Source organism: Octopus bimaculoides, chromosome 4, assembly GCF_046866305.1.
Source record: "Octopus bimaculoides isolate indiv1 chromosome 4, ASM4686630v1, whole genome shotgun sequence".
NCBI lineage: Eukaryota > Metazoa > Mollusca > Cephalopoda > Octopoda > Octopodidae > Octopus > Octopus bimaculoides.
This window is the reverse complement of record NC_142931.1, coordinates 39979258-39999668: the sequence shown is the minus strand read 5'-3', so window position 1 is coordinate 39999668 and position 20411 is coordinate 39979258. Positions and strand designations below refer to the sequence as shown.

General features: G+C 38.1%; 1 protein-coding gene across 1 annotated transcript in view; it reads left to right on the top strand.

Moving 5' to 3' along the window:
* Nucleotides 1-9605: 9605 nt before the first annotated feature.
* Nucleotides 9606-20411, top strand: part of LOC106879412 (uncharacterized) — an 86506-nt gene continuing 75700 nt past the window's right edge. The window contains exon 1 of the mRNA XM_089350625.1: nt 9606-9834. The gene's annotated coding sequence lies outside the window, so the exon portion shown is untranslated. The remainder of the gene's footprint in view (nt 9835-20411) is intronic.

The window sequence follows — 20411 nt, the reverse complement described above, 5'->3', positions numbered from 1 at the left end:
AGCATGGAAAGCTGACGTTAAACGGTGATGATGATGATATGATAGGCTTTCAATTTCTATCCTCATACAAGGCTTTGGTCATCTCAGGACAAGGCTTTTGGTCAGCCCCAAACTTGAGTAACTATCTTCTGATATAGCCCTAAGCCAACAGAAGGCTTCTAAATGGATTTGGTAGACAAAAACTACAAGAAGTCTGTGGTGTGTGTGTGTGTGTGTGTTTTATACTTGTTTCAGTCATTGGACAGTACCCATGCAAGGGCACCACCTTGAAAAAGTTTTAGTCAAATGAATCAACCTCAGAAGAAATTTTTAAGCATGGTAATTTTTTTATTGATATCTTTTGCCAAACTGCTATGTTACAGGGACGTACATACACTAACACCAGGTGTCAAGTGGTGGCAGGAGACAGGCACAAACACAAAGACACACACATATATGATGGTCTTCTTCAGTCTCTGTCTACCAAATCCACTTACAAGGCTTTGATCACTATCTGTGTCTATAGCAGAAGACACTTGTTTAAGGTACGGAGCAGTGAGACTGAACCCAGAACCATGTGGTTGGGAAGCAAGCCTATATATATATATATATATATAATATATTTATATAATATATAGGCGCAGGAGTGGCTGTGTGGTAAGTAGCTTGCTTACTAACCACATGGTTCCGGGTTCATTCCCACTGCATGGCACCTTGGGCAAGTGTCTTCTACTATAGCCTCGAGCCGACCAAAGCCTTGTGAGTGGATTTGGTAGACAGAAACTGAAAGAAGCCCGTCATATATATATATATATATATATATATATATATATGTGTGTGTGTGTGTGTGTGTGTGTGTGTGTGTGTGTGTGTGTGTGTGTGTGTGTGTGTGTGTATGTATGTATGTATGTGTGTCTGTGTTTGTCCCCCCACCATCGCTTAGCGGTTCGGCAAAAGAGACCGATAGAATAAGTACTAGGCTTCCAAAGAATAAGTCCTGGGGTCGATTTGCTCGACTAAAGGCGGTGCTCCAGCATGGGCGCAGTCAAATGACTGAAACAAGTAAAAGAGTAAAGAGTAAATGTATATAAAATTATAATTAAGGGTATCTAAAAGATACCACCATGCTAGATATAGCAGCCAAAACTTGACTCTAAAACCACATTAAATGTTCATACAGCACCAGGAGAGAAGACAAAGAGACAAAATAAACTAGCAAAAAATTATTAGATAATTCCAGATCCCAGATTTCTGGCCTTGCATAAGAAATGCTTTGCCTCATCAGTGGAATACACTCAAAATAGTACATAAATACAAATACAAATATATATATATATATATGTGTGTGTGTGTGTGTGTGTGTGTGTGTGTGTGTGTGTGTGTGTGTGTGTGTGTGTGTGTGTGTGTAGTGAAACTACCTATCGCCATTATACACAAAGAAGCCATCTTCCCCGCGGTTAAATATAAACAAGCGCGGGCGTAGTGGAAAACACATTTCCCTGTCATCACGTGACTGATTATTATTTGAAGCGGCAACTGCTTCATACCGTTCCCGCCAGAACGCAAACTGACCAATCACAGCTCCTAATAAGGTCACGTGATAGAGTATTTTTCTGTTCCCTTCGGGAGCCTACCATCAACTATAAATAGCCCAGATTATACCCGGCAAATTCGTCTTGGTTCAGATCTCTTAGAGACTGTTCCGTGTACCACTCAAAGCAGCAGCAGCAGTTCCAGCGACTACATCAACAGCTTCGGCCAGCTACGACTACCACCGACGTCGCCATCAGCAACACGACTCTTCGACTACTAACCAGCATCAGCGTCAACACGACTTTAACTACGAACTACAAGATTCGCCAATATCATCAACACGACTTTCTATGTACACCAATAACCAAACTACAGCGGCACATCTCTCTCTCTCTCTCTTCGATTCTGTTAGGTGTTTCATATTCACCACGATAAATAATAGACAAGAGTTCAGCCAGCGACGAACATCTGTATAACAAGAACCCGGCCCGGCATGGAAGCCACAACATCACAACTGGTGATCGCTCTGCCACACACATACGCCTCAACTTCTTTCACATACAGACTCTTCCTATTGTGTACTCTAAGAACTGGTATAAATGCTCACACGTGTTCTGACTCTTTTTATCTGCTGTATATAACGCATACACATATATGTATCACTTACACACACTCTTTTCTTTATACGACGGCCTGTCTTTTATTATGTTTTTATATGTTGCATTCACACTCACACACAGACATACATTTTAATGTCACAATAAATATTTCTGTTATTCATCTCATGCGGTTGTCTTCTATCGTCTTAATTACTGGCCATTTATGTTATCGAAGTATAACATATTTGTATATCATCTTTGATATATATTTTGTGTTCGACCGTGTGACGCGTTTAAAGTAAAAGGAGTCCTGTTTTTCCATTCGTCACCATTTCTCCTTTTTGAGTTCGCACGGTCGTTCTTACATATATATATATAACATACGAATACTTACATATATGCACGTATACACACATATATATGCACGTATGCACATGACCAGTTTAAATTGCCCACCTAAACTCCTCGTATGATATGGTCAAAATACTACTGCGGTGAATATAATGACGAAGTAAATATATGTCTTTTCATGAGGATAAGCTAGAAATCCTCTTACAGACACCTTTTATGAGGTTCTAAAAGCTATAGGCAGATGGTACGAGGTTATGTTGATATACCACTGGGCATGATATACCATTGGGCATGTGGTAGGTTCTGTATGAACCAGTGCCCAAAACGAATGTTATCTCTTCAGGAATTTATTGTGGTAAGGCTAGTCTTAATGGTAGGACCCCTTCTAGATCTAGTTTGGAGCGTTATTTCTAAAAAAAGAGAGGTGCAGTAAATCTAGGCACAGCATGAGTAAGAAACTGATTCGTGGGAATCTGTACTGGCGGTGCACTGGCAATGGTTGCAACGAATGCCTGTTAGTAAGGACAGAGACATGGCTGGAAGGCAGCACCCTTCCTTTTGATGTCTCTTCAGAAACATTTTGCTGAAAGACTTTCTCCGTACTCTCCCATCTAAACACAACACACTACGCTGGTTCTAAATTACCCTCTTTCTCCCTATATCTTTCTCTTTTTCTCTCTCTTTCTCTCTCTTCCTCTCTGTAAGTACACAAAGCAGCTGCTGCCATTAAATATTGTTATTTACCTTAGAGCCATCCTCTCTCTCTCTCTCTCTCTCTGATCCCATTGACTTTTCACTTGTTTGCTGACCAGAGAAGAAAATCGCAAGAAGATTCGCTCTTACTAACATTGCCATACATCCATATATAAAATGTCTTTGTTTCTGTTTCTCTTTTTCCTTATATTTATTTAAAATCTCTTCTGAAACATTTTCCTGAAAAAACTTTCCCATCCTCCTCTCTCCGTACCCTAGATCCCAGCCACCCGACCCCTTTCCGCCACTAATATCTTCGTTTCGAGCAATGAAACAACAGCCTGTTTTAGATGAATGAATCAGCTTGTTAGCTCATCGGAATAACGTGCCAGTGCACATATATAACTAGTCTGACAAGTGAGCTCCCAACGCTCCAGACACAGCAAACCAAAGCCAATACAGATCCCCACCCTTACCTCATAGAATTTCTCTCCCATATAGATAACAGCAGCAAAACTAGCAGGCTGAACACTGCAGTCCATTTTACATGGCCGTAGATTGTACTTTAAACAATAACAATAGCTACGTCACCATGACTACACAGCGCAGACACTGCAAGGACAAAAACAACAGTAATAAAGATCATAAAAAGAACAACAATGGTAACAAAGCCACCGTGACTACGGGAAATACAAAAATAGCCAGAATAGCGAAAATAAGACAATAACAACGCCAAAAGCAACAATACAGTTTACAGTAACAATACTAGCAAATAATATTAGTACTAACAATATGCTCTAGGTATGGCATGAAACTGTATCCGATTGTGGTGTCTCGACGTGGGAAGAATAGGGTTACCGTTAACCAGAACTACCTTCAGATCAACGTTGGGCAAGGTATAGTACCTGTAAGCCCATCTTGAGACCTTGAAATACCAGGTTGGCGTCTGGCGTGGTTAAGTCTGTCTCACAGGGTGAGAGTGTCCCTTTAGCCTTAGTTGAGAATCCCTCTAGAGATGGTCTCGCAATAAAAATGTTGATAGTTGTGTCAACTCATCACCAGAATCCTTATGAATGAACATGTCAAATACAAATGTATTAAACAACGGCGTGAATGAGGTTGGAACTGATAACAGTGTATACGAGGATAGGTGTGAACTCTCTGACCCTTGGTTAGCAACCCACCTAGTGATTGCGTCACGATAAAAGTACTGGTGGTTGCACAGCCTTATAAATGCTACCTCTAAATGAGTGATATCAAAATCAAATAATAATCACAACTGCACTAACGGGACAGCTAACTGTTAACAGTGAAGGTGGCGCATACGGCAGGCAAGAAGTGTCTGATCAAGCTCCGGCAGGTCGTTAACAAGCTATTGATCAGGACCAGATTCTAAGTCAAAAGTGCAAAAGGAAAAAATGAAATGGAAAAAAGAAATAAACAAGATTGTAGTTGAATACTGGCTGAGAAGTGAGCCAAATAAAAGAGGTTTCACAAAATGAATGAAGAGAATATGGGACGAAAAAAAAAGTTTCTGAAGCATCTGTCCAGTGATTGATAGAATGAACGACTGGATAACAAGATTAGAGATTGAAAAGATTCAGAGAAAAAAAAAAAGAACAGGAAGAAAATGAAACAGCAGTAGCAGAAAGTGATAATGAAGGGTTAAGAGATGAAGAAAATTAAAAAGGAGGAAATCACTAAGTGCCTGAGATTGCTGATGAAGTAAATAATGAAGATGATCTAGTTGGACAAGTGACAGTAAATGCTGCCCAAGACTTGACAAAGAGAAGGAGATTCTAGAAATGCTGCGAAGTAAGATGTATGGTGGTAACAATGAAATACCACCAAATGTAAGATGCATGAGACTGAAGTTTAAAAAGTAGCAAATTGGAAAGGACTTGACCCGGATGGAGTACAAGGCTGAAGAACTTTATACAGCTGCATGAAAGACCGCTGCACAACTGGATGAATGCTTGTAACATTGTCACATCCCTACCTGAATGACAAGTAGATGAGCGTTGTTATGTCTCAAGGTCCACAAACGAACACCTATAATTTCCCAAACACGAACAAGACAAACACTAAACACATAATGTTTAAACAGCTAAAAAGAGAGAAATAATAATCAACAAAAAGTGCTTCACGCCACATTTTAAACAGAGAGAAAAAGAAAGAAGAAATGCCCGACAATAAAATCATGAAAAGAAATAGGTGAATTTCGATCTGTAAGTCTCAGGCAATCGCAATACGAAAGAAGTCTTAACAGACGACCTGAGACGGTATTCTGTCATAAAGTTAACACTAAACAGACAGACTCATCTCTTAATGTCATTGCCCAAATGAAGAAAAACACCAAAAGAGAACAATGGACAGATGACAACTACATTGAAATACTATACGCATTCTACACTGCAAAACTTTTATATCCTTTGTTGCGGATTTTAACGAAGGAGTAAAGCAATGTATTTACATAAGTAACTTCCGATTAACAACACACGTAACTCCAACGCCTTCCTCTCTCTGGTCTCAACGAGATTTGTTACTCTTTATAAGAGTTCGACGAGTCCACCTTTTAATCACACAGGGGTGTTAATGTCTACCACCATAACAAAAACTATACCTGAAACACAGGAATAACAATAATAATAATAATAATAATCATAATAATAATAATAATACCAGATTAATCAGGTTGAAGGAAATGCGCCAACTACTGCTGCAAAGAAAATAAAATTAATTACAAAGACAAAAGCACGTGAAAAATTAGCTAGCAGATGGGAACAGAAACCTCTGCATGGCAAGTATGTGGCTCGTAGCAAACAAGCTGATGTCGACCAGAAACACACGCATCAATGGTTACGAAGCTCAGGACTAAAAGCAGAGAGTGAAGGTTTCATATTGGCTGCTCAAGACCAAAGCTTATTAACCCGGAACTACCAAGCCAATGTGATAAAAAATGGAGCTGACCAAAAATGCCGATTCTGTAATGATGGGATTGAAACTATAGACCACCTAATCTCAGAGTGTAGAATCTTAGCACCTGTAGAATATAAAGCAAGACATGACAGAGTCAGCCAGTATTTACACTGGACAATATGTCGACATTATAAAATCAAAACCGCTGGCAAATGGTATAAACAACATCCTGAAGCTGTGACTGAGGGAGAAAATATGTCGATTCTCTGGGACTTCCCCGTACATACCGACAAAACTATAAAAGCTAATAGACCGGATATTATTATAGAAGATCAGACAAAAAAGGTGTGTTTATTAATTGACGTGAGTATTTCTTGCGATCATAATATAGCGGCGAAAGAATTTGACAAGATCAGTAAATATAAAGACTTGCTAATAGAAATTGAAAAAATGTGGCATCTCAAAGCGACTACAGTCTCAGTGATAGGAATCTCTCTAGGAATGATAAAAAAAAAAAAGTACTGAAACCTATTTGAAAATGATACCAGGCTTACCATCCCTACAGGAAGTGCAAAAAATCGTGTTAACTGGAACGACTCATGTACTGAGAATGCATACAATGAGCTTCTCTGCCCTAGGTGTACGGAAAACACTCGGCGAGAAATGGAAGAAAATTTGAAGAAAGAAAAAAAAAAAAGAAAACAACAACAACAACAACAACAATAATAATAATAATAATAATAATGTTTTCAGTATTTAAGGAAGCTGACAAATACAAACAAGAAATCATACTACCTGACAATTACGAAGAAGAAGAAGAAGAAACAACAAAAGCTATAAAACAAATGAAATCCAAACTAAAACTAGAACAGCAACGGACCATGATAAAACGATGGCAAGAAAAGCCCCCGACATGGTAAATACTGGGCTAAACTAAATGCAAAAGAAATAGACAGAGAAAAATCCCAGCAATGGTTGAGAAGCTCAGGACTCAAAGCAGAGACTGAAGGATTTTTAATTGCTGCACAAGACCAAAGCCTCCTCACCAGAAATTACCAAAAACATATAATGAAAAGAAACATAACAAGTAACTGTAGAATATGTGGAGATGGACAAGAAACAATAAATCATATTATCTCTGGCTGCCCAGTCCTGGCTAAGAAGGAATATATTCACAGACACGACAGAGCTGGGACCTATATACACTGGAAGCTATGCCAACACTATGGAATAACAACAGAAAAAAGATGGTATAAACACACGCCAGAAAAGGTCACAGAAAACGAGAAAGCAACCATACTCTGGGATATGCCAATACACACAGATAGAGAAATTAAGGCAAATAGACCAGATATAGTTGTCAAAGATCATGAAGAAAAAAAATGCTTTCTAATTGACGTATCAATACCAGCAGATGACAACGTTTCCCTAAAAGAAATGGAAAAACTTTCAAAATACAAAGACCTGGAAATAGAGGTAACTCGAATGTGGAATCTAAAAACAGAAACAATTCCTATCATAGTAGGTGCCTTAGGTATAATAAAAAAAATATTCAGACAAATACATAACAAAAACACCAGGACTTACAAATATATATAACATACAGAAAATTGCACTACTGGGCACTGCACACATCCTACGCAAAACACTTTCAATACAGTAACCATAAGAACATCACAGCAAACCACAGCACATACCCAAGGCACACAGAGCTGTGCTCGGTAGTGAAGTGAAAGCACGTTATAAAAATAAAACTACTGAACAATAATAATAATAATAATAATAATAATCATTTCTACTATAGACACTAGACCTGAAATTTGGGGAGAGGGGATAAGTCGATTATATCGACCCCAGTGCGTAACTGGTACTTATTTAATCGACCACGAAAGGATGAAAGGCAAAGTCGACCTCGGCGGAATTTGAACTCAGAAAGTAGCGGCAGATAAAATACCGTTAAGCATTTCGTGCTTATCACTTTGCCAGCTCGCCGCCTGAAACTGCAGACAGGTAGTCATGATTGGTAAATTAGGCTTCCTATATTTATATTCCAGTGTAATTTCGATGGCATGCACTGCTTTCTCACTCAATAATAATGGAAGTGTTATCATGTGCATATTTTGTCTTGGTATAAAAGATGGACTACAGCAAATATTCTGCTCTATACCACAGATTTTCTTGTCACTTGCTTGACATTAACCAGTTGAGCATGTCCCTCAGTAGATAACACTAAATGCATCTCTGATCACGAGTAGTAATAGTTGGGGAGCGTCATAGTATTGTGTTGAGAGGAATTCTTTGGGGTTTGAATAATTCAACTCTGGAAACATGGGTGTTTAACTATCAATACTATTCTTGTTAAACAGTAATAAAGTATATTCTACACTGTTAGTACTATTTTTGTTAAAAATAATTATGTACACTACAAAAAGTATCGAGAAATCCCTCAGTTTAATGTAAAATTGTTTTTATTGTAACTTGACACAAAAACAAACGCTAAACCGGCACCAGAGTAATAACTTTTCCATGAATTTACTCTGGAAATGAGAACAATAAGCAGTAGCCGGAATATATAGCATAGGAGTTTTTGTCAGCGCACTCAAAAACGTTTCACATAAATGGACTTGTGGGAGTTCATTTAGCTCTGCCTAACTGAAATTCGAAACCGAATCCACACACTTGTTGCTTGTCAGACGAATATCTGATCCTTTGTATTTTATTTCTATGCGGAGAGATTAATGAGAAAAAACCTGACCTCCGGCGGGCTAAGCTGGTCATGGAAGGGTCAGTCCATTGTTTTAGGTTTTGGTACAATTAAAGTCCAATTTAATGATGTAGGCAGTGCAACTTTAAACTCGTCAACAATATTAAAGAACGAGGAAGTAGCGATGTTGCAAATATATAGTGGAAGGAGTGTTATAAAGGTCAACGCAGAAGGAATCCCCCCGGATGTTGACGTAGCCTGGATAGTAGCCGCAGTCTTGCTTGGTATCGAGGAAGAGATGGAGGTTCTCCAGGTCACCAAAACGGAAACAAGGAACTGGAAAGGACAATCCTTAAATATGGTGATATGGGGACCGAATGATGTAATAGAAGAGTTGCCGGAAACAATAGTGTTTGGAGACACAACAATGGTAGTCAGAGTAGAGGGCAGGATAACCAGGTGCTACAAGTGTGGCCAGAAAGGTCGCATTAGAGTAAACTGCCCTCTACAAGGAAAAAAGGCAGAACTGGTAAAAGAAAAGGAGAAAATAATGCCACCACCAGCAGAAGCAGAAGAAGTAAGCGGAACAGAAGACGAATGGGTGACACCAGGAAAGAAAAGGACGAGAAAAATGAGGAAACCAGGTAAAATAAATACTGAAACCCACCCCCACCCACACCCTCTTCTTCCCACCCGCTCCCTACAGACACTGAACCTACCCCCCTCCCTCCAACATGAAAACAAGTACAGTCAGACACAAGTAATTCAACCTCTCCTCCCACGGGAAAAAAGAAGAAAACTATGCATGATAACACAAATAAAAATTTGTGTCAAGAAAAAAAATAAGTGGAAGGACATTAGAGCGGTGGACACTCGCAAGTTCGACAACGTTGTTGGACGAGAACCAAAGGGAGAAAATTTTTAAATTCAAAAAAGGATTTAAAATATGGCAAGTTGATCTTACACGTTTTTACTGAAGGAGTACAGAGTGGACATTTGGAAAGGCTCTGGGTTCAAAAAGAAAAATGAACAGAGGTAAAATGAAGTAACTAAGAGGTAAGGCTGAGGAAACTTCATTCCATTTTTCATCTTCATCTTATCATTCATTATAACATACGCTTTTCTTTTTTTCTTTATTTATGTGTCCCCACATGTCTTTGTATTGTCCCCTCTGTGTTGGCCCCTTGTAGGCAATAAAAAAAACCCGGAAGGGTCAATCCATTGCTTTAGGTTTGACATACTTCCTGGCCATACCTTATATAACTGAGAGCATCTTTCTCTCGCGGTCTCACCCGCTTCAGTTTTGGAACTCCCCTAGCAAAAATCAGTGGGTGACGACTCAACGAGTCCAGTCACGTGGTGACGACTCATAGAGTTAGTCATTTCGGTGACAACGAAGTCTGGCTGACCAGCTAGAAGCTTGGTCCGAGGGAGAAATGAAGTTTACTGTCAGCAACTGCGAGACAACGCCTCACATCCTACAACTCTCACTAGCTCTAATTCTGTTTGCTTACAACATCGTTCTATCTCTCTCTGTAATTACTACTAAACAATGAAGAGGACACAAACACAAACTTTACTTCGCATGCTCATGCTTTTGGATTTATCACAACCTGCCCGTCGAGGCAAGGTATTGTAACGTAACGGTAAATAAATATTTCCTTAAAACTTCATCTATTGTTCATCTTTCCCATCTTACAACATGCAATTATAACAACAAATCTTTATCGTTACATATTATTACCATCGTCAATTACTGCTATATCTATTCCGCCGAGGTCGACTTTACCTTTCATCCTTTCGGAGTCGATAAATTAAGTACCAGTTGTGTACTGGGGTGGATCTAATCGACTGGTCTCTTTCTCAAAAATTTCGGGCCTTGTGCCTAGAGTGCCTACTATATTTATCTTACTGACCGTTCCGTCAAATATGTGAATATTTTTCTTTTCTCTTCGTTGTTGTTACTGCGCTGTCTCATCCTCCTTCTGAGTATTTACATATAGTGACCCGACACGGAACGAGAATCGCTACTTCTACATCAAGTAACTTTTTCATCTGTACGATACGATTGGTGCCCTTGTAAGGGAGTGGTTGCCGAATGTGAAGAAGTGTTGCTGATGAAGATGATGATGCTGATGTTGACTCCAGGAAAGAAGAACAGTGGCCAAAGTTGTGATAACCAAATTTGGCACTGTCATGGTATTAGCTGTCAGAATTGAAAGTAGAACTGACAAGGAACGTTACTGCTGGTTTGAGTTGATTCTTTGGCTACTGACTAGCCGGAGCTATCTATCTATCTGTCTGTCTATCTCACTATCTCTCTCTATATATCTATCTATCTCTATCTATATCTATCTATCTATCTCTATATATCTATATATCTATCTCTATATATCTATCTCTATATATCTATATATCTATCTCTATATATCTATCTATCTCTATATATCTATCTATCTATATCTATCTCTCTCTCTATCTATCTATCTATCTCTATATATCTATCTATCTATCTCTATATATCTATCTATCTATCTCTATATATCTATCTATCTATCTCTATCTATCTATCTCTATCTATCTATCTATCTATCTATCTCTATCTATCTATCTATCTATCTATCTCTCTCTATATATCTATCTCACTATCTCTCTCTCTCTCTCTCTCTCTCTCTCTCTCTCTCTCTCTCTCTCTCTCTCTCTCTCTCTCTCTATCTATCTATCTATCACTCGTTCACCTCTGTTTGTGTCCGTAGAATTTATCAAATTAGAAAACGCAAATTTAATATAAAAATATATTTTCTGAAATTGCAAATTATATAAAATATAAAAATATAATTTTCAACAGAGAGAATTTATCAAAATAGAAAACAAATGAAGTTTGAAGTTTAAAAATAATATGATCGACCACTCACGACTAACTAGCGCGGACGCGCGACTGCGCGTTCGGGACCACTCTGCTTTAGTAGTACCCTTATACTCTGTGTTTTCAAACGCATGGATATAGGTGTCAAATTTGTTCCAATAACTTTCGAGTGATAGATAGATAGATAGATAGATAGATAGAGAGAGAGACAGACAGACAGACAGATAGCTCGCTCCGGCCAGTCATGGTATTAGCTGTCAGTAGCCAAAGAATCAACTCAAACCAGCAGTAACGTTCCTTCAGATTTTTCTACTTTCACTTCTGACAGCTAATACCATGACAGTGCCCCAAATTTTATTTACTGCTACTTTTTCTGAATGCCAAACCACGACGGGCAGGCATGCATATAAACAAACAATATTCAAAACTGCTATGTTTTCATGTAGTAGTGCTTCTGCTTAGTTTTGGTTGACTGCTAGAGAGAGAGAGAGAGAGAGAATGAATGTATGAGACTGGAAGTTCATAAAGTTAATAGGGCAAAAGTTATATGTGCCCTGTCGTTCTCAATACTAGTTGATAGACAGATAGTGAAGAATCTAGTAAGTCAGTGTGAGAGAGGTAGGGAGTGACTGACGGAACAGCAGTATTTGTTGCTGCAAAGCTATAATTGTTTGTGTGGTAAGACTTCCGCCCATCCCCCACCCTTTAAAAAAAAAATTTTTTCGACACAACCTCACCCCACCCCCTGCGCCTTTTCGGCTATGGGGAATACGAATCTGATCTTTCTGAATTGACGGGCACCAGCGAGAAAGTACGTGTGTTGACAAATATATTATACGCGATACCACGTGCGTCGACGCTGTTTTCTGTTGCTTGTACCCTCGTCGTGAGATGTGATAAAAATAACAGCTGAATAAGCCTTAAATCACGCCCCACCCCATTAAACATTTGGATCTTTCTGAATTGACGGGCACCATTTGTTTTCTTAACGAAACACTTTCAAACTTGGCATATTGGTAGAGTGGTGCCCGTCAATTCAGAAGGATCCAAATGTTTAATGGGGGGGGGGCGTGCTCTAAGGCTTATTCAGCTGTTATTTTTTATCACATCTCACGACGAGGGTACAAGCAACAGAAAACAACGTCGACGCACGTGGTATCGCGTATAATACTTTTGTCAACACACGTACTTTCTCATTGACAAAAGAGTTCTCATGTTGGATCTTTTTTAAAACGGGGACCACATTTTTCATTAATGTTTTACGTAGTGTTTTTGGTACCGAAAGACTTTCAAACTTCGTATACTTATCTATTTTGTGTTATAGAACAGAAAAATATTTTTGTATTCGAATTTATTTCATGTAAAAAATTGTCTTATTTCGATAGTTTCAACCAATCACTGACAAGTATTCAGTTGTTTATATTTACTCCTTTGGCTGATTAAGCGATGTAAAGCGTATTTAATCTCCATACATTCGTTTTATTTGCTTTTTTCATTTTAAATTTGCTTTAACCCTAACCCTAACCCTAGGGTTAGGGTTAGAGTTAGGGTTAGGGTTAATTGTTTCAGAATCGTTTGTTTATGTAGTCGGCACTTAATGTATATCGGCTGAATGGACGTCAGTGATTGGTTGAAATTACAGAAATACGACAACTTTAACATGGAATAATTTATGGATTTCTTTTTTTTTTAAGAAGACTAAGAGAAAAAGATGTTTTATATGACACATTCTACCAGTGTTCCAAGTTTCAAAGTGTTTCGTTAATGAAAAATGTGGCCCCCGTTTTAAAAAAGATCCCTCCTGTTTGCTTTTTACTATGGAAACAAGCATGAATGTGCTTGTGGTTAACGGTTGGCTAAAATTAGCCAAGATTTAATTGCTAATAATTCTTTATTTATTGATTTATAACGAAAATTATTTTCACGTCATTCATTAGCCTATAAACGTATATCATTACACTGAATATGAAATCAATTCGAACAGAAATTGATGCTGCCAGCCAAACCAATTAGATACGTTACTTTTTCTGAATGCCTATCACGACGGGCAGGCAGGCATATAAACAAACAGTATTCAAAATAGTTATGTTTTCAAGTAGTAGTGCTTCTGCTTAGTTTTGTTTGATTGCTAGGTAGCGAGGAAGGGTGGAATGTATGAGACTGAAAGTTCATAAAGTTGATAGGATAAAACTTACATGTGCCCTGTCGTTCTCAGCAGTAGTTGATAGACAGAGTGAAGATGCTAGGTAAGCCAGTGAGAGAGAGGTGGGGAGTGACTGACGGGACGGTAGTATTCGTTGCTGCAAAGCTATAGTTGTCTGTGTCGTTGCGTTCGGTTGTAGTGTCGAGAACAGTTTGTAGTGTAGCGGTCGAAACTAATTTTCTGCTTACGGAGCGATGGTATTTATAATAGCACATTCCAGCTAGAAATATAGATATACCATTATAAGAATTGTATTTACTCATCTAAGTTACTTGGTATCCATTTGAACTCTCCCTGACACAGCATGGTCGTGGGTCAAGTGGAAAGGGATTTCCCGCTTGCTTTGACAAGCAACAAGCGGGTGGATTTAGTTTCAAAACTCAGTCAGAGCCAAGCGAGGTCCTACATCCCGAAGTGAGAACCTTATATCCCTACATTACATGTGGTGTGCCCTCACATCTTATCACTACATTTGGTAATCCCGAAGTTGATACACATCGGTTCTTTACAGACTTGAAGAGTAAATACACACACACACACACACGTGTGTGTGTGTGTGTGTGCCTTATCGGACAGAAATGCACAGTACATATATTTCCTTGAATCCTTATTTCGATGTGAGAAAACATTCAGGGCCACTGTGGGAATAAATGACTTTGACAAATCAACAATGGTCAAAACGTTCTGTCCGTTCTGCTTATCACGAATCGGAAATAGCGTTATACAAGTGTGTGTATATATATATATATATTAGAAGGTTTGGAGGTGATGTACAGGTATTATATATTAGAAAAAATACGGTACTCAGAGATCTAGATGATTGTACATTTACAGATTTTTATTAATATGTCACATGTTTTTATAAATCATATGATTTATAAAAACATGTGACATATTAATAAAAGATCTGTAAATGTACAACCATCCAGATCTCTGAGTACCTTATTTTTTCTAATATATATATAAATTCAATAATAGGATGAATTCTTTTACAAAAATTTATCAAGTAGCTAGCGTGAAAAAAACCTCAAAAGGAAAAATCCATCATTTATTCCCAAAATATATCTCTCGTTCTCTTACGCTTAGGGTTCAATTCCATTGTTTCCGTTCTTTTCTGTTTCCTGGTGTTAGAACATGTAATTTCAAATTTTGGGGATATAGTACCTCAAACGTGTCGTAAATACTTCCATGAGAATTTCATTTCTCGTGAATGTTTTTTCTGTGAATCTTTTTCCAAGTTGATTAATGTGGCTTTTATGTTCGACATTTCCTTTTACCAGGAATAATATTCTTCCAATTTGTTTTATGATTACACCGTCTTCCCAGTTTTCATTAGCATATCTATAGGTTTTAAAACAAACTTTGTCACTTAACTTGAAAAATTTTGAAGTATTTTTGTTGTTCGCTTTTTTAATTTTCACTCGGTATCAGCTTATCAAAGACGGATCTGTACTTTCTAGCAAACATCAATCTAGCAGGTGACATTTCGGACGGTGTACTCGAATTAGTTGTTTACTCATTACACTCTTAGAAATTGTTGAAGTGCAATATTGTCCATCACTTCGTTGTTCACCTTTTTCAACGCCCCCTTGAAAGTGTCCACAAAATACTACGCTTGTCCAGTTCACGTAGGATGATAGGGTGGAGTGGTGACATGTTCGAACTCGTCTGACGTAAATTGAGTTCCATTATCAGACACAATGGTATCAGGAATACGACACCTGGCGAACAATTCGTGTAAAAAGCTTATTGTAACTGCAAATGTTGGCTTTTTACACTCATGCACTTCCGACCACTTTGAAAAACTGTCAACCACAAGGTAATATGCACCCTTAAGTGAGCCTGCGTAATCAACATGCAGTCTGGCCCATGGAACATCTGTTTTGGGCCAAGGTTGCCATTTAGTGGTAGGCGCTTTTGCAGCTAAGGCACACTCTCTGCATGCTGTCACTGATTCTTCCATGTCACGGTCCATTGTTGGCTAGTATACATAACTTATTAACGATTTCATTCTCGAAATCCTTGAATGACCACTATGAAATTTCTTTAATAATCACTTTTGTAGTACGGCTGGCACTACAACTCTTAGTGCATACATCAACACATTGTCACACACTGAGAAATGGTTCGCATTTGTGTCGCGTATATTTTTATCTCTTTTAGTCTTCAGTATTTCTTTTATTTTTTTAAAAATGAATTTATCGTTTTCCGATTTTCATTTTATGTTTTGTATAGTAACTGGCAGTTCACGAATGACATTACACAAAACACTTTTAATTTCCTTTTCTCTTCGCAAAGCAATAATCACAGAATCTTCTAATGGTTCTACATTTTTAGAAATCGGTCTTGATAGACAATCAATATGACCTAATTTCTTGGATGGTACATATACTCCATCTTGAAATCATAGTTTATTAATATTGTACCCCCAGCGTTTCAACCTATTAGCAGTATGGGTAGAGATTCCTTTTATCGACCCAAATATTGACAATAACGGACGATGATCAGTCTGTAGATGAAAACTTCTACCGTGTAAAAATCTGTGAAATATTTTCACTGCAAAAATAATCGCTAGAGCTTCTATTTCGATTTGACTATAATTTTTCTCTGCTGATATGTGAGAACGTGAAGCATGAACCACCGCCTTCATGTTACCATCTTTATATTTATGTAGCATTGCTACTCCTATATCGTACTCAGAAGCGTCTGAAGCTACAACAATCTCTGCTGTAAGACTTAAGTGTGCTATCGACAAATCAGATATTAGTATTTTTTTTTATGTCGTCAAACGCATTTTGACAATTTTCCGACTAATTCCAATTCATATCTTTTTCCAGCAAGTTATTCAGCGGAACTCTCACCTTATGCATATTTGGAATATAATTTTGATAATAATTTACCAATCCTAAAAATGCTTGTAAGGTCGCTATAGTAGTCGGAGTGGACAAATTTTTAATTGTGTCTGCCCTCGACGGGTCTGGTCGACGTCCATTTCTGTCAATGATTTGTCCTAAATATCTTATTTTCAGTTACTTTTATGAGTTGATTTTCAAGTTCTTCTTCAATAATACGCCTTGCAGTTAGCTATCACACCTTGATCTACTGGTTGGAGCAAAGAAGTTGTGTTTTTGATACATTCCCACATTATATTATCAGAAAATTCATTTTAAATACACTTAGTAGCTTGGTGCATTGTTTAAAAGACGCAATGGTTTGTTGGAAATGAAACGCCTGGTATTGTTCTGCTAATCGCTATTGAGCATTGCAGTGTCACCTTGCTCTCATAGTACAGTAAGTAAAAGAATTAATGAGTAGGTTCAAATCTAGGTTTGTTAAACAATGACACGTTATGTACACATTTGCTGAATAAATGTATATGAGACTGAAAATTAAATAGAAAATATAATCCAGTTTGATACTGAAGGAAATTTTACAAACATATTTACTTATCTGCAGTTATCTAAGGAAAGTCAAATTCAAGGCCAGTCTCAAGGTAATTAACCGTCTATATTTTTGCATTGTTCGAATTAGAGACATTGCCGCGTTACAGAAACTTGTATTACGGAATCCTTTTCTTATGGGAATTGTAAAGTATGACAACTAATTTCGGGATACTGTTTGCAATTCCGCTCTTTCGAAAACTCTGGTAAATATTAACATGTTTAAAAACTAAAATCAGATACATATTTTTCTTCGAATCTCACCAGCACTTCCACCCCTACCTTGTCCTACCCACTTCATATGACCTAGATCTTGCTACGAACTCTAATCAAATAGTACTGTCTTCTACTTCATTTCCCCACCCCTTTTATTTTTTCATTCTAATGTTTGTGTGTAAAATAAGGGTGTGGTTGGAATATTTCGTCATTGGTCGACGATGTTGCAGACCATAACTTAATCCCCTCTGCTGTGCCTGGGCTGTTTTCAGAAGCAAGTACATAATCCCAAGTACACTTATCACCTTTCCACCCAGGGGTGCACCACGAAGAAAAGGCAAGTCAATACGAAGATGGGCTGAAAAGTTTCATAGGCTGACTATGAAGGAGGGATGCTAGAGCTGCAAAACCTTGCATGCGTTAATTTCAATTATTCCTATTAATAACTGCATTGTTTCTTTCCAGGTAAATTGACATCTGACTATTCAGAGAAGACTTCAAATGTAATTATCCCCTAAGGTCATTCATGCAGACATAGTTGCTATATTAGAGGATAACGCTCCAGCTTTCCTAGCAGTGTAAAAGTGGGCAGCTGAATTTAGGAGGAGAAGGGAGAGTCTTGAAGATGACCCAAGATCTGGATATCCTGCAACTGCCACCACCGAGGAAAACATTGATCGTGTTCACCACGTGATGACGGATGACAGGCGATTCACTATAAATCAAATAGCCAATGCTATTAACATATCCCGTGAGAGTGTTCATTCTGCACAATGAACTTGGCTAACGAACGTTTCTGCTTGATGGGTGCCATGTCTTCTGACACCTGATGAAAAGCGCACCAGGTTGATCACATCATGAGAAAATCTGCATTGTCTGCTGATTTCCTTGAATATTTCCTAACTCAGGACAAATGTTAGTTTCATCACTTTGAGCCAGAGACAGACAATCGATGTAGTGGAAACACCTCTCCTCACCTGCTCCAAAAGAAGCCAAACTAGTACTCTACCTTACCTTTCATCTTAGTCTCACTCTGTGCCAGCACATCCATCTTTCTCGTCATCATCACACTCCCTATCTCTCTCCTCTTTACCTCACCTATACTACACCCACACACATTCCATGACCCAAGTACTAGGGTGAGATTTGTTGTTAACCTTTTCCCACCACCTTGTCTTTTTCTTGCTGTCTATTTAGGAATATCAAATTTCTAGGGGGAGTGGATTCCTAGTCCCTTCGCTCCCCTTTCAGTTGCCTCTTACGCCGTGTAGGGAATACGGCGACTGGATTCTATCGATCTGCCTCCCCACCCCAGTCGCAGAACGTGATAAAAAGAAAATTTGTTATTTCATAAGTAGGTTATCAGCGTATTCATAACATACTTTAAATATTCATAAGATTTAAAAATTGTCGAATGGGCAACAAAAAAAGATTAATTGTCTGCTACCCAGACAAATGGTGCTGTACTAAACAAAATCGAGTACGCTGATTCCGAATCTGAACTCAGAATTGCTGTAGCACGTCAAGATTTTGAGTTATGCGCATAATTATATATTAATACTATATTAGAATCAGGAATAGTTAAGTTCAAGGTAAATATTTATTATAATAGTATATTAGTACTGTATATACTAAATTTTATGTTCAAGGCAAATAGTATTGTAATATAATGATGCATAGGATATTTACGTTAATGGAATACTCACTTTATTTTTGATATGCTCAGCTCAGAAATGTTTGGGACGCTTGCTCTTGCGCTTATGCATCGTGCTGGTCTCCCGTTGTAGGAACCAGCAGTAGTCACCAATCATGTGTGGAATGAACCGGCCTTGATACCTCGTTACCATCTCAGATATGTCCTGGTGGAACCTCTCACCATGCTCATCACTAACGGCACCAAGATTCGTTGGAAAAAAATCGAGATGAGAATGCAAGAAGTGCATTTTAAGGGACATTCGGCATCCCATTCATTCATACGCTGTTAGCATGTTGTTTATTAAATCAGCGTACTTTTTAACTCAATGATTTCCAAGAAAGTTCTGTATAACTACCACGAATGTACCTTATGCTCAACTGGATTCAGTTTACCTCTAAATTGCTATCAGATATCAATTCTCTGATCTCGGGTCCAATGAAAATGCCTGCTTTCAGTTTTGCGTCACTTTTCTTTGCACCAAATTTTATTTTTAGGTATTGGAAGCCACAACTATCGTGTGTCATTGCTTTTACAAAGTCTTTCATGAGGCCGAGTTGATGTGAAGGGGTGGAAGGAAAATCTTTTACCAGTGGCATATGCTGCACATTGTACTGACCAACTATGCGCTCATCTTTTAGGCCAGTCTTTTACTGTATAACGATTGCTGTCGTCGCGGCTGTTCCAAACACACAAGAAGCATATATTTTTGGTATATCCCAGCTGCAGTCTTAGGAGGTGCTAAATCACCTTTAAATCACCACAAATATTTCACTTATGAACTGAGTAATTAACTCCTTTCAGAAAGAGTTCCATCGATTCATAAATTTCTTCCATACTGACAACATGACAAACAGGAATGGAAGGTTTTTCATTAACATTATGTGACAACACAGCTTTGAGGCTAACCTTATTCGAGTCTATAAACAACCTCCATTCGTTAGTCACAACACGTATCCTAGTTTTTGCATGAGTGCATTAACGTCAGTACAGAAACAAACATTATTTTCTTGCTTGTAAAAGATAGATAATCCTTTATGGCGAAAACGGAAAATGGAAATTTTCTTATCTTGCTGTTGGAGATTCTGTTGTTGTAGTTTGGATGCCAAAACTTCTGTTTTCTCCTTTGACAATGATAGGTTTCTTACTAAATCGTTCAAATCTTCTTGATTAAACTAGCCTGGCTGGCTCATTTTTTTTTTTTTTAGAATCACC